We start from the raw sequence: 13,881 nt of genomic DNA on the forward strand, positions 1-13,881 counted from the left end.
TATATTCAATTTTCTCGATAAGTAATCAATCAAATGAAAAATGACTGTATATATGAACTATAAAAATACCTTTCAAACAATGTATGACACAAGCCTCCATGCTACTTGAAAATTTTAGGAAGATAGCAGTTTTTCCAAGACCTCGAAGTCGATTTTCCTTACAAATTGATAGTAATATGATAAACTATTTCGAGAATGTCAAATTGAAAATTTTTTCATATGAACAGTTGTGAAACAACACTATCCATTATATCTAGCAGACAATGTCAGTATTTTCCGGGTTCGAAGGTAATCGATTTTTGGAATTTTTTCCTGACGTTTCGCTGGCGCTAGTGGCTAGCTTCTTCATGCATCCTGAGTTAATATCTCCGATGACCCCTGATATCAGGAATAAATTCCAAAAATCCTTCTATACCTGATTGCCCAATATTTCTTTTTTATCAACATGGTTATGGTGGAGTATCAAGCTTCTCACTTTTTTTTTATTGTCATTTTTCCATCATATATCATCACAAGGGACTTGGAAACTAACAATGGTTGCACATTTTTAGGTAAATGTCATACTGAGAATCAAAACTGTTTCTCAACTGAAAAAAAATTTTGTAAAAATATCTGGCACATGAAACCTTTTGTTTTATACTTTTTTCATTTTTCCCATTACCACTTTCAGGAGCTTTTGCCTGTTCTGTGTGCAAGAAGACTTATAAGTTGAAGCAAACTTTGATGCGTCATATCACCTACGAATGTCAAAAAGAAGCGAAATTTTGCTGTCCATATTGTGATCACAGGTCCAAACTGAAACACAATCTACAGTTTCACATAGACAGAAAACATTTCAGAATAAAATGATAGTATAATCATTTTCTTCAATAAAGTTTTTCGAGAAAAATTCTGTTGTCGCTATTTTTCCAACACCGCAACTGAACCGAATGGATGAATAAAGTTTCTATTGATTGGATTGCTGCAAGCATCAGATAGTTTAATAAGCGGAAAGCGCGCTGGAAAAACCATTTTGAGGGCATCTTTGAATACCAGTCCAAGGCCTCCGATACAATTTATTGCAAATATTCCACCATGTCGAAAGAGATAGGAAGAGATTGGGAAGATCATTGGCCTCCAAGATAACCGGACTTATATCAATGGACTTTTCTCTAAGGGGTCATCTGAAACAGAAAGTTTATAGGTGAAAAACAATAAAAATCGTTTGAAAAAATCCATTTGGTATTGTATAGAATGAGAAGAAGAACGGCCTGAATGGTGAATCTTCAGATTTTGAAATAAGTCAATGAATGTCAGGATATTTGAAATTGGTAATAGTCATTTTGGAAAAAAAAATTTTACACGTCAAATTGTGAAAATAAAAAATGTCATCCAATTTGGTACTGAAGAGCCTTGGGGCAAGTGTCTTAAGGCGAAACATCGATGTATACCAGTGATGATGACAGTGTTTCATGTAAGTGCAATTTGTTACCATTCATTTGAAGTAGAACTCATGTGAATGATATCTGATTTTTATTCCACAACGAATGTTTGAAATACAAACTGAGTAGAGAAAAGTATCTTCTGTATAATTAAGTGTTCATATAGAAGTATTTGTTTCGAAAGAATTTTTTTCTTTCGTGTAATTCAATGTTCATATGAAAGTAGCTGTTTCAGGAGGACTTTCTTTCAGTTTGTGTCTGAAAGTTACTTCTTTGCATGATCTACACATCCATGTATAGAGTTACTCATTTTCAAATTGATTACATCCTTCCTTTCTTTGGAAGATTCCCTCATCCTTTTTTTGTATCAAAATGGAGTAGTAGAAAGCCAAAAACTTTCTTTCCCAAAAAATGAGATTCATGAAATTCATATTTTCCATTTCGAAAAAAATATCATTAAACTTCCGGTCCAAAAATATGAATCTGGATACAAATGAAAAAATACACTGTAATAAGAAGGAAGAGGAACTCGATAATTGACATATTAAGTTCCTTACATTCAAAATCCGAATCAGTTTCATAACTAAATGAAAAAACTTGATGAACTCGTAACAACAAGTATAAATTTCAGGGATGCACTTATTATATTTCTGGTAACAAACCAATGCGGGTATTTTCTGGAAAGATATGACATTGGAATGGTTAGAATGATGTAATATATTCATTCATCCACAATGAAATTTCAATTCAATCAGTTGTCAAAATGTATGTGAGATAGTGACAGTGGAAAATAGAGGTTGTCGATGTCCTCGTGGCTAGCCTTTAAATATTGTAATCGAATGCCGTAGAAATTTCATCGAAGTTCTGTAAAATTATTCTCGCTGCTTCTAGAGTGGCGGGAAATCATCGTACATTCGCGCGCTCTTAGCTACGTCACGTTTACCAGTGGCGGCTGGCGTCATTTTCTTTCGGGCATTACTATCAACAATAATCATCTGGAACAGGAAGTGTATTCCTGCCATTTTTTCTAGAGACATCAAATTCTCAATCCGCCAGAGCATTTCTCGTCACTGAAACATTTACGACGATAAATTAAGTTTATTGCTGATCAATACGAACCATAATATACTGTTAGGTTGAATCGAATTTTGAAATTCTGATCATAAAAGTAGCTTTCAAAATTATTTTTTCATTTCAACAACTGGAGTCTAGAATCATTCGTGATCAACACAAAATAGTGCTGTTCAGACCTGCAAAGTGGTGCTAGGTGGAACCTAAGTTGTCTATCTCTTCCTTGCCATATAGGTTAGAAAGAAAATTCAGACCTTGCTTAGCCAAGATAAACCAGGACCTCCACGGTTGTTTTTTGCAAAGCTAACGAGAAATCGTATTTTGTCTTTCTCTTCAGCTTTCGCTGCGAAGTAACTAGATGAAATCAGTACATTTAGTAATTTCATGCTTCGTATTAGTTATACCAACGCTTCGTCTAAAGTTGTACCCTTTTATAGAATAAACTCTGGTTTGAATTTTCAACTATTTGAAAAAAGTCATGAAATATATTGGAGTTTCTTTATGCCTATGTTTTCTAAGGATAACTGAAAACTGGGTCTCACTGGTAAGTGAATTAACTATATTGTATCTTTATTGTTTTCCACTTGTATATATTGTAATTACTCTTTGAATCAATCTATTTCAGTTTATGACATATTTTGAGCTAAACTTCTCTATTAACCCTTTACTTTTTAGGACGATTCGTCTGTCCCAAATGTGGGTCTAATTACAAATATGAAAAAACATTGAAACGTCACTCCCGATATGAATGTGGAGTAGAGCCAATGTTTCCGTGTCCTAGATGTCCGAGGAAATTCAAACACAATTCCAATCTGAAGTTCCATCTGGTGAAAGGAAAATGCAAAGTAATTGACTTCGATTATTAGTAGGGATGTGTACCAAAACATAAATTACGACTCATATGTTTTGATATAAAACTGTATAGATTTTTGCGATAAGTCCCAATGTATCAAAAGATGCATTGGATGAGTATATAAACTACAACCAAAATCCACAGAATACTGAAATTCAATTCTGAATGAAGAAGGGGACCATTTCATTGATGAAATATGGCCGCAACTTTTGAATTTTGAAAACTAACCAAATGTGTTAGACGAAAAAATTAATTCGATCGAATTTTCTATATTTCAGTTGTTCATATTTTCAGTATTTATTTATCTGTAACTTCGAAGTAGTCAATTGAATATATGTATTTTTGTGAAAGGCTTCCATACATTTGATTATAATAAACAGGTATTATTGTTTTTATATTCTAATTATATTAGTATTATAATGAGCTGCAGACCGAGCTGCCTGAAGATTCAAGAAGATACAAGAAATTGAAAGTTATGAAATTCGACAATTCAGGTATTCTGGGCAAAGATACCTTCCATTTATCCTAACAATCAGCCAAGATTCATCCTAACAACAAGTGGAAAATTCAATCGTCTGATAACTGACATACATACATTCATTAAATCCGCTAAATTTCATTTATCTGAAGGCGGTTACCGCCCAATTTACCTTCAAGATCAAAAGACCTTTTTGCGTTTACCACTGCCATTTTAGAATTTTTATGTTGTTCAGAACCAAAAAACAAAATATTCCACACTTTTGGGTGTTGTTGCCTCTTATTAAGACAAGAAAATGCCTTCTCTGATCTTTTCTCGACCGGTCGAGAGAAAATTTTCCTCTCACCTCAAAAATAATTTGTTTTGGTGAAAGCTTTTCAAGGAGAAATCATATCTTGAATGAAAAACTGAGTGATTCAATTGAAAAATCAATAAGAATTTGTTTTTTTATTTCCTATTCATCCATTATTGTTGTTGACTTGTTGACAAATTCAATAATAATTAAATGATGTTTTGAAACATCTTCAAAAATGGGCTCCCAAAATGAATTAAAAGGTGGATGGTTGAATAGATCAAATATTACCTATACATTATGTATACTCTATAACAACGGTCAGCAACAGGCGGACCGCGGTCCGCAAACATTGTCATGTGTTGTATACCAAGTATAAATTAAATATATATTATATAATATGAAATAATCAAAATAATATTCTTGAGTCACATATAATTCAACTTAGTATTTTACTTCAATAAGTTGTCTAGTTAACCTGTTTTACAAGTACCTACAACGAATGTGGTTTGATTATTTTCCTATCTAGCCTGTGTGTGTGTTTGTACGAATTACTTGTATTGATGTTGCGGCAGAATGGACAGATGCGGCTGCCAAGTTGTTGAATCTGTCGAAACCATCACGTCGCGTCTACTGTAAAGGTGCGTATTCACCAAAAAACCGAGCACGAGCGAACAAGAGTGAACGAGCATTCTGCATCAATAATCGTCTGGTGAGTACGGGCTAGCGAGCGAGCGAACGTATGCTTGTTCGCGTTCAGAAAAGATCGAGAAGAAGGCGGTACATCAAAAGGTGCTCGCACAAAGCAGATGGATCAACTACGACTACGAACTTGAAGATATTCGCTCTGGTGTGGACGAGACATCAATATGTCGAGCAAACACGAACGAACATTAGCGAACACTAGCAAACATACACGAATGCTCGCTCATGCTCGCTCGGGTTCGCTTTTTTGGTGAATACACACCTTAAGACGACGGCGGAGGATGCGCGGAGGTAGAGGGGAGGTCTAAGCAATGAAGCGCTATCGCCGAGAATGCAAAGCTAACGCGGACAGACGCGTGAGGGCAGACGTCGTGGACAGTTGCGTTAGTTTTGTGAATTTCTTCCTAGGTAATATTATTCTATTCTCGAAGATATTTATTATTCAGTGCAGCTGGCATATTTTTTTAGTTACTTTTTAAAGCAAAAAATATAAATTACTAGCTGTTGCCCGCTCTCATATTAACGTACAGCCGAAGCTTCTGAACGTAGAATTTTGACATATGCAGGTAGGTTCTTTGTAAAACGTAAATAAACATCAGGAAAAGGAATCAGGAATTTCCACCCCCACTGGGGAAAACAGGGGTTCAAAGATTGTATTGAATTTCGACAGTTTTAAAGTTGGGGACCTGAAGTTTTGGAATAATAAAAAAATATTGTAACTTTCTGTTTGAAATGGCATGTCACGAAACTGAATGTGACAAACCAAATTCTACGCGGGCGAAGCCGCGGGCAACAACTAATATTTTTTAATGTACTTTCTTGACGTAATGTTTTCATATCACTAGTATTTATTTCAATTGTTCAAATAGTTTGAGTAATTCACTGCTTATAAAAAAAGTTTGAAGAATTCAGACAGTGTGGGCAAAGGTTTTGGCTTGGGAAAGAAAGGTTTCGGCCTTCTACTTCTCTATATTTATACAAAAAGAAATGGGAATCTTCCTGAGAATGGACAGAAGCTTTCTATTTCAAAAGATGTATAAATTGTATGAATAAATTATTTCACTATGATTGGTACGATTCATCTTATTAACAGGTTACTCTATATATAGGTAAGTGATGTTACATCATACAACTAACTTTTTAAACCATATTGCTAAAAATTCACTGAATCCATCGAACCACTTCGGAAATATGAAGCGTGCACTAGTTTTGTCAACTGGAAAATTGGGATCCTATTTACCTAACCTAATTTACGTGTAACATAGAATATTCTGGAAGTTCTGAAGTACTCGACAATTTACTTTCTGAAACCATATTTTTTAGATGGATACGTTTCATGTTCCAAGTGTTATAAGAAGTATAAGAACAAAAGATCCATGCAGAGTCATTATTACCAAGAGTGTGGGAAAAACGTAATTTATTCCTGTCCTAACTGTAAATACAAAGGTAAAAGAAGATATTTGCTTTGGAGACATTTGAAATCAATTCATAAAATGCAATTGGATATTGACACATTAGATGGTTATAGTGAATATCAGGAATGATTGGAAGTGTATTGTATATGATATCAAATTAATGAATGTAGCCGTCACTACGTGGTAGGAAATCATAATGAAGAAAAGAGAATTGAAACTTTCTATGTTTTTTACCACTTTTATTTGTAACCAACGTAACTGCAGTTTCATTCTATAAGGACATTTTCAGACTCATACATTAATGTTTACATTACAGTAACGTTAATTACAAATGAAAGTGTATACAATAATCTATAAGTTTGAAAATATACTCATAAGATGAAACTGCAGTAACTTCAGTTACAAACACTTTTATTATAACTAACGTTACCGCAGTTTCGTCCTATAAGAACATTTTCAGACTCATACATTGATGTATACATAATAGTAACGTTAGTTAGAAATAAAAGTGTATACATTGATGTATAAGTTTGAAAATGTCTTTATAGGACGAAACTGCAGTAACGTTAATTACAAATAAAAGTAGTAAAAACATTGAACGTTCCAACTCTCTTTTCTTCGTATATGATATTGTGTTTTCGATTTATATGATCCTAACTGAAGTGATGATTTTCCTGATCCAGTATGATGAAATCATGAAAGTTAAAATCGCTTCCGAAGAATCTTTGTTGAGTTTTTCAATTCTGAGTTTTTCATTTTGATTGCAACATGAAATATAAAAATATATCACAATTAAATTTTACGTTTTTCTATTAACTTCTATATGTGATGTACGTGAAAACAGTTCTGTGTAGCAGTAACATGAATAAAGTATGTATATGTATATATATAGTAATTATTTTTCCTCATTCCATCATTTTAGACAATGTAATTTTTGCGCACAATTCAAATTACAAAAATCAAATTCAAATTACAGAAAAATCAATGGAGACAATTCGTTTGGTTTAATATACTTTAAATTATTCAACTTATGTGTGTGATGATATCTCCTAATCATACAGAACTTCAGACTTTCCTGAAGACGAAACTTCAAATGCAAAGTTTAAACGGGTAACCTCAAAAATTTTTACGAGATTTGTGGTAGGTAAGAAGAAAAAAGGTATAATCGGTCAGTGTGAAAGGCGCCAGCTACAATCCAGAAATCTGGAAACTGAATGCACGACCAATTGAGGTCTCAGTAATTTTCTTCTTCATCGAATGATTCTATTTGTATTCAAAATATAGGTATTGTCCCGTGTGAAGTTTTATGTAGACAAATGTTTGCTGCTTGTTGTTGGTTCTCTTCACCATCACATATTTCATAAACAAAAAAACAGATTTCAAATAGATAGATACTTAGAAGTTGTCTTAACGTATCTCAACTACACTCTGGATCTCCTGTGAGCTTTTCAATAGCCACCGTTTAAAAGAAAATCCATGTTTGACTCTATGACTGGTAAAAAAAGTGATCCAATTAGCAGCCCTTTCTCTTGAGTAAAGAATTATTTCTTTGCTAGAAATAGCAGGGGGTATAACCCTAGTTATTTCATAATTAACTTTATAGCTAACCTTGTTTGGAAACTGTTCTCCGGATAGTTCCCTATAAATTATCTGCTGTTCATTAGGGACTTTGGTTCACATGATCTTTGGTGTTTTCGATTTTGTTTATCGACTTTCAGTCGAAAGAGAAGGTTTTTTTATAGCGACTGAATAATTTTAAATGAAGATCTTTGCAAGTTGTGGGTACCCAAATTTTTTATGCTGATGATAGATATAAACGGAATCCCAAGATTTACACTTGGGTATCCGGTGCAGGTGAGAGGACTTGCTGTAATGAGGTGTCAGCGAAAACCTCTCTTTATCTAAAAAAACTTGGATGTTCGTTTAAAACACGGTACACCATTTTCTATTGATGGGGTGGGATTTCTTTTAATCTCGTATTGCCCTGATACTGCTGATATCCGCAATATTTCGTTCATCTTTTAGATTTCAAGTTTCTTCAACCATTGAATTTTGGAGGTTCAGACTTGCACTACCTAGAAAATATGTTTCTGTTTAAAAATCTGTTAAGAAAAAACAGATTTTTAAACAGAAACAGATTTTCTAGGTAGTGCAAGTCTGAACCTCCAAAATTCAATAGAAAACATAAACTAGTGCTATATACTCACTTTGTCGCTTGAGAATGATAATAGGTATAGAAATACCAGAATTATGACCTAGATTTGAGTCAGATAAATTTTTCTCTGGTGTCTGACTGATACAAACAAAAACTAGCCCCTTACAAATATTCAAAGCCGCTATATGATTGATATTAATGAATACTAAAATGCGAAACCATTATTTCATATGAGCCATTAATTTGAGCAAACCATTATTTCATATGAGCAAACAAAAATTTATTTTTCAATTTGGCCTCAAAATTTTAATTGTGAGAATATTAAATATTTTGAATTTTTGATAATGCTTAGTAGAGTATATGTTAGTAGAAAGGACTGCATCCTCTGGGAGAAGGAAATCTTAAGAGTAAATAGTTGTTAGTTCACAGATGGATCAAAAACACCTTCAGGTTCTGGTGCAGGTGTTTTCAGTCGAAGACCCAGGACAGAGATATCAACCAATCCGTCTGTATTTCAAGCGGTTTACGCTATTGAATTATGTGGGGAGAGATTGGAAGAATCCAACCTCATACACAAGTCAATGAAAATAATCTCGAACAGTCAAGCGGCGTCGGAAGCGTCTTGGCTCCTACGGAGCGATGTCTAAATTGGTAGCAAATTGACAAAATCGACTCTCCTCGATAGGAAGACCCAACATTAAACACCTGTCGTTTATTCACCCTTCGAAGCTTGATACCAGACAGTTATTAGACTACAGTAGGGATGAACTACGATGTCTAACAGGCCTTCTCAGAGGTCATCTGAATCATCATATGCAGAGATTCGGACTCTCGGAAGACCTCTGTTTGGAAAATGATGAAACGGCAGAGCACATACTTTGTACCTACTCACCACTCACTATACAAACTAATCGGCTTCGTTAAGAAGCTGGGTTGATTTGGTCGAGTGTGAAGATGTGTGCCACAATGAACCCTTGCGGGTTGCGGTGGAGGGTCGAATAGATCCATTCACTGTTAACCTAACCTAACCTGATCATATGTTACATTGAATACAAATGAGCAATCAATTCATTCACTGGTTTCTATATATTTTAATAAATCAGATAAACAAGTAAATTTCACTCCAGAAAAAGTTCGTAATATCTTCGTCACAGTAGCTCATTTCGTTGTCCATCATATCTCTTTTTATTTGCATCCAGTGTGTTAGTTAATCGATGTCGTTTTTTTCTATGAAGTAGGTATGGCATGTTGCATGCATTCATTTTCAGATAACAAAAAAATATCGTTTCTTTTAGGGTATAGAGTCTTCCCTTGTACCAGATGTGGAAAACCTTACCGATCGAAGAAAGCGATGTACACACATTTCAGATTCTCGTGCGAGAACAAGAGGACATTTTTCTGTAAATTGTGCGACGCGTCATATTTTTACAGTCACCATCTGAAGAGACATATAAGACAACAGCACGTAGGAATCATAACTCCAGTAATTCACTCCCAATAGAAGTGGAGTTGCATTTGAATATGTTCCTATATATACTTACTATTTATTGAGAATTCTATGGCCAAATATTTGTCAAGTTGAAATGCGTTCTATAAAAAATATTCTGCTCTTGCCGCATTTACAAGTATTGCAGCTTTTACTTGATGGATTTTTCTATGCTGGGCTATGTATGTTCTACATAAGAACTACTTCGTCAACTTAATTTTTCGAGTACAATTGTAGATATAAGTTGGAAGGTCTGAATTGCGTTGTCTTTATCTTTTCAGATGAACCCTCAGAATTGTTTTGTAAGATTTGCTCAAACTGATTCGATAAAATAACTAATTTTCAATCATTATATATTTTTCAATAATATTTAATATTTCCGATTATTTTCCTCAATACATGAAAACAACGAAACAGTTGAAGTAGAAGTGAATCATTCAGACAGTTTTACAGCGATTAAATGGACTAGACTTGATTGGCCGATTGAAATGAACATGAATCGGTGTTCGTATTCCACATAAATCCTGATATTTGCATTTTGAAACTAAGGTTTTTGAGTTTTACATCAAATTTTTTTCTTCTGAAAATATTCTCAACACATATTTCTCGTATACAAAGTTCAATCGATCAAAATCGTGCAACCCCATAATTTCAAATAATTCGATTTTAGGCGGTCTCGGGATTACTCTCGAATCATTTGCTTAGCACACATTTCAACTAGTCATACTAAGTGCACTGGTGATAAAACCTTCGATTGTTCTCTGTATCTGTATCTACAGAGTAGGGAGGGTGAGTGTAAACCCACAGTACTTAAGCTACATGTGACCTATTGTACATCCTCCCGAGGAGTTGTCCTCCTAGGTCATCGTCCATCCTGTCCTTTTCAGGAAGGTGGACAGGTTACTGGGACACATCTCCTTTATATCAGCAGGTGTAGGCCTAGACTCGCCGAACACACACTCTCTTGACGATAACTCCGGGCACTCGCATAGGACATGCCTGACAGTCTCATCTTCCTGTTCACATATCCTGCATACAGGTATGTCCACTAGCCCCATATTATGGAGGTGTTTCCTTAGTTGATAGTGGCCAGTCAGAACTCCTACTGTCGTCGCCAGATATTTATTTCTTCGGCGCCAGCTTCCCAGGGTCGCCCAGGGTGATCCTGGCTAGATTGCATCCTTTGATTTCATCCCGTCTCTTTAGGGATTGAGCATGGGTGTAAAATTTGGCTGGTTCCGCAATTGTCGAAGTCATCAGGTCGTAGGTGCCACTGAGTCCTATGATTCTCAGTCCAGCCGCTTCCTTGGCTAAAGAATCGGCAATGCGATTACCTTTACTCCTGTCGTGCCCTTTAACCCACCTCAGGATAATGTTATTATCTACCGAGGCTTTGGCTAAATCTTGGTAGCACTCTAGTACTATCCCTGAGGTAACACGTTGTCTGTTCTAGTGTTTATTTCACTCTTTTCCTTCGATGGGGTTGGATTGAAAAGATCTGGTTATTAGCTCATTAAATGTTTTTAAAACAATACGTAATCAACATATTTATCTTCACATAAAATGGCACATAAAAGCTTGAGTAGGATAACTTCAGATTCAAGAACAATGTGTTAAGATACTATCATGCTTTATTTTGTTTTATTTTTATACCTTTACTATATTTCACAAATTTTCTGGCTTAGTCTACATCAGATCTTCAAATGTGTCACCACTTTTCGATGTGTGAGACTGTTAACAACAATTGTCAGTTTGAGTTACAAATTAATACAACTAAAAAAAATATTGTTAGTTTCAAAACGCTGTTTTAACACCACCTGTTGGGAGATATCAAAATGAACATTGACACTTGGTTCGTGTTCTTAAATTGAATAATTTTCAAAAACATTCAGACATCAACAAATAACTTTATTTACTATGATCTCTGTCATAGCTTTGTGAAAATTAGCAATTTCTCAAATATTCGATAATTACAAATATCTGAAACCTTTATTTGAAATAAGATAAGATAAGAAATTTCATCCAGGTAATAATACAGGAAATGTCCTGAAAATTTACTGGTTTTCAATGAATTCAATTATTAGGGAGAAAAATCTAAAATATTGAATAGAAACCGCACCACTACCTGAGCATGAATTGAACTAGCAAATTTCTCACAAATACTAATATTTATGAATTGAAAAATTATTCTCATTACTTGTAATTCAAAAATTCATTAATATAACAGCTTTAGTAAAATTACTTCAGAAATGAGAAAGTTGTTGCCAACGTCCCATATAACCAGACGTGAGGATCATTATCAAAAAATTTTCAACATTCATTTTCAGATATCAGCAAATTTTATACTTTCAATAATCTCAAGAATGGAATGAAACAACTTCAACTATTTCAGTTTTTCTGGTTGCGTTCAATTTCAAATTTTTCTATCAAGAATCTTGGTAATATACATTTACTCCACCTTAAAATCTACATGATTGGGAAAATACTCAATTTTATCACTCCTACGTACGCGCCAACTAAGATGAAATTTTGATGCGCCTTTAAAACCAAATTGTAACCTCCCTAGAAGAAAGCTATTGGTCATACAAACTGATGTCAGTAGTAAATTGGCGAAATATGACTTGAGTGGACGGAGTCTTTCAACGCAGAACGATTTAACGTTTCTGCGCTGACTCATCTTAGTTGACGTCGACTATATCCATCACGGTAACAAGAGGATTCATTGGCACCATTGAAACAATATTTTTAATATATAATTCGTTAGCCTCGAAACTCTGAAGTGACATTTTTATACGAGTTTTGATGCTAAGGTAGATTCAGATAGCATGTAATGGATTGATTAGCAAAAAACTAATCAGTTCAACTTTATACTAGTCATAATGTGAACTTGTTCAAATGGGAAGTTTGAAAAAATTTCCGTATTAATGAAAATTGCGAATGGAATTAGTTGAAAAGTTTATTCTAATTAAAGCATTTTTCAAATCTATTTATTTTTATTGAACATTTATCATGAAACAATAACAATTGAGATTGATGTCGAGAAATATATAAATCGGCTTTTGATGACATTCACTTCACTGATGTTGAACCTAATAACATTATTTCAATAACCGTTCATTAATGTTTACAATAACACGATCGAAAATATTAAAATTTTTGTCAACCCCGTGTGAAGCCAATACTTCATATCTGTGATTGATTCTTGGCCTATGTTATAAAATGTTACCCTGCAAAGGTCGAATCAGTCTTCTCATTTGAAAATCTGCTACTACTTTTTTTCGAAATATGAATATTGGGACAAAAACAAACATTCTAAAAAGTACCGATTTAGATATCTGGTGAATAGAATATTAGAGCCAATAAAAGTATTTATGAAGTAGAGGTGAATTACTTCCTAGAATTCAATCGAAAAGCTGGTCATATTTATTCATGATTGTCTTTTTCTTGTTAAATTTTCTTCATTAATTCGATTATTGAGCAAAGCAGCATCATCAACAAACTCTCCCAATTTCTATACATGAACAGGATTCTTTCAAGAATCACTGATCTTGAATTGAAATCAAAGGGAAAAGGGATTACAAAATCTGTTTTTAAAAACCGGCCTAGATGGCCGTGTAGAATAACTAGGGCTTCTCTGGAAGGGTTGCAGATGATTTTTCGAAAATAGTGAAGAGAACGATGTGAGATTTCATAAATTGGTTTGCTCTGTTCATTTTTATTTATAGCGAGTCGAACAATTTGAATATTGTCATCAATATCAGTTGATTATTCTTTGAAACACATTTTTCGTGTACGAATCAATATTTCTCCATTGAGAATCCGCAGAAGTGTGATAAAGGGCAAACTGCAAAAGTAATGTGTATGAACTTTTCGCAAATCTAGCCTATGAATTCGATAATCATTGAAAAAAAATACATTTCTATATTTAGCTATTTTTAAATGGTCAATGTTGCGGAAAACTGACCACCGTTTTCGAAACACTACACATTCTCTTGTAAATAATGC

General features: G+C 34.1%; 1 protein-coding gene across 2 annotated transcripts in view; it reads left to right on the plus strand.

Annotated features, from left to right (window-relative positions):
• LOC141481297 (longitudinals lacking protein, isoforms A/B/D/L-like) overlaps positions 1 to 13,881 on the plus strand; it is a 38,636-nt gene that overhangs the window by 9,906 nt on the left and 14,849 nt on the right. Inside the window, exon 2 of one of the 2 annotated variants that reach the window (XR_012464874.1) lies at positions 671 to 809. The exons of the other annotated variant lie outside the window; for it this stretch is intronic. The gene's annotated coding sequence lies outside the window, so the exon portion shown is untranslated. Of the gene's footprint in view, positions 1 to 670; positions 810 to 13,881 lie in introns of those variants that run through there. 2 annotated transcript variants of the gene reach the window in all.

Source organism: Leptinotarsa decemlineata, unplaced genomic scaffold, assembly GCF_025532065.1.
Source record: "Leptinotarsa decemlineata unplaced genomic scaffold, Ldec_3_MD MMD2_tig00000133_RagTag_RagTag, whole genome shotgun sequence".
In the NCBI taxonomy this organism is placed as follows: Eukaryota; Metazoa; Arthropoda; class Insecta; order Coleoptera; family Chrysomelidae; genus Leptinotarsa; species Leptinotarsa decemlineata.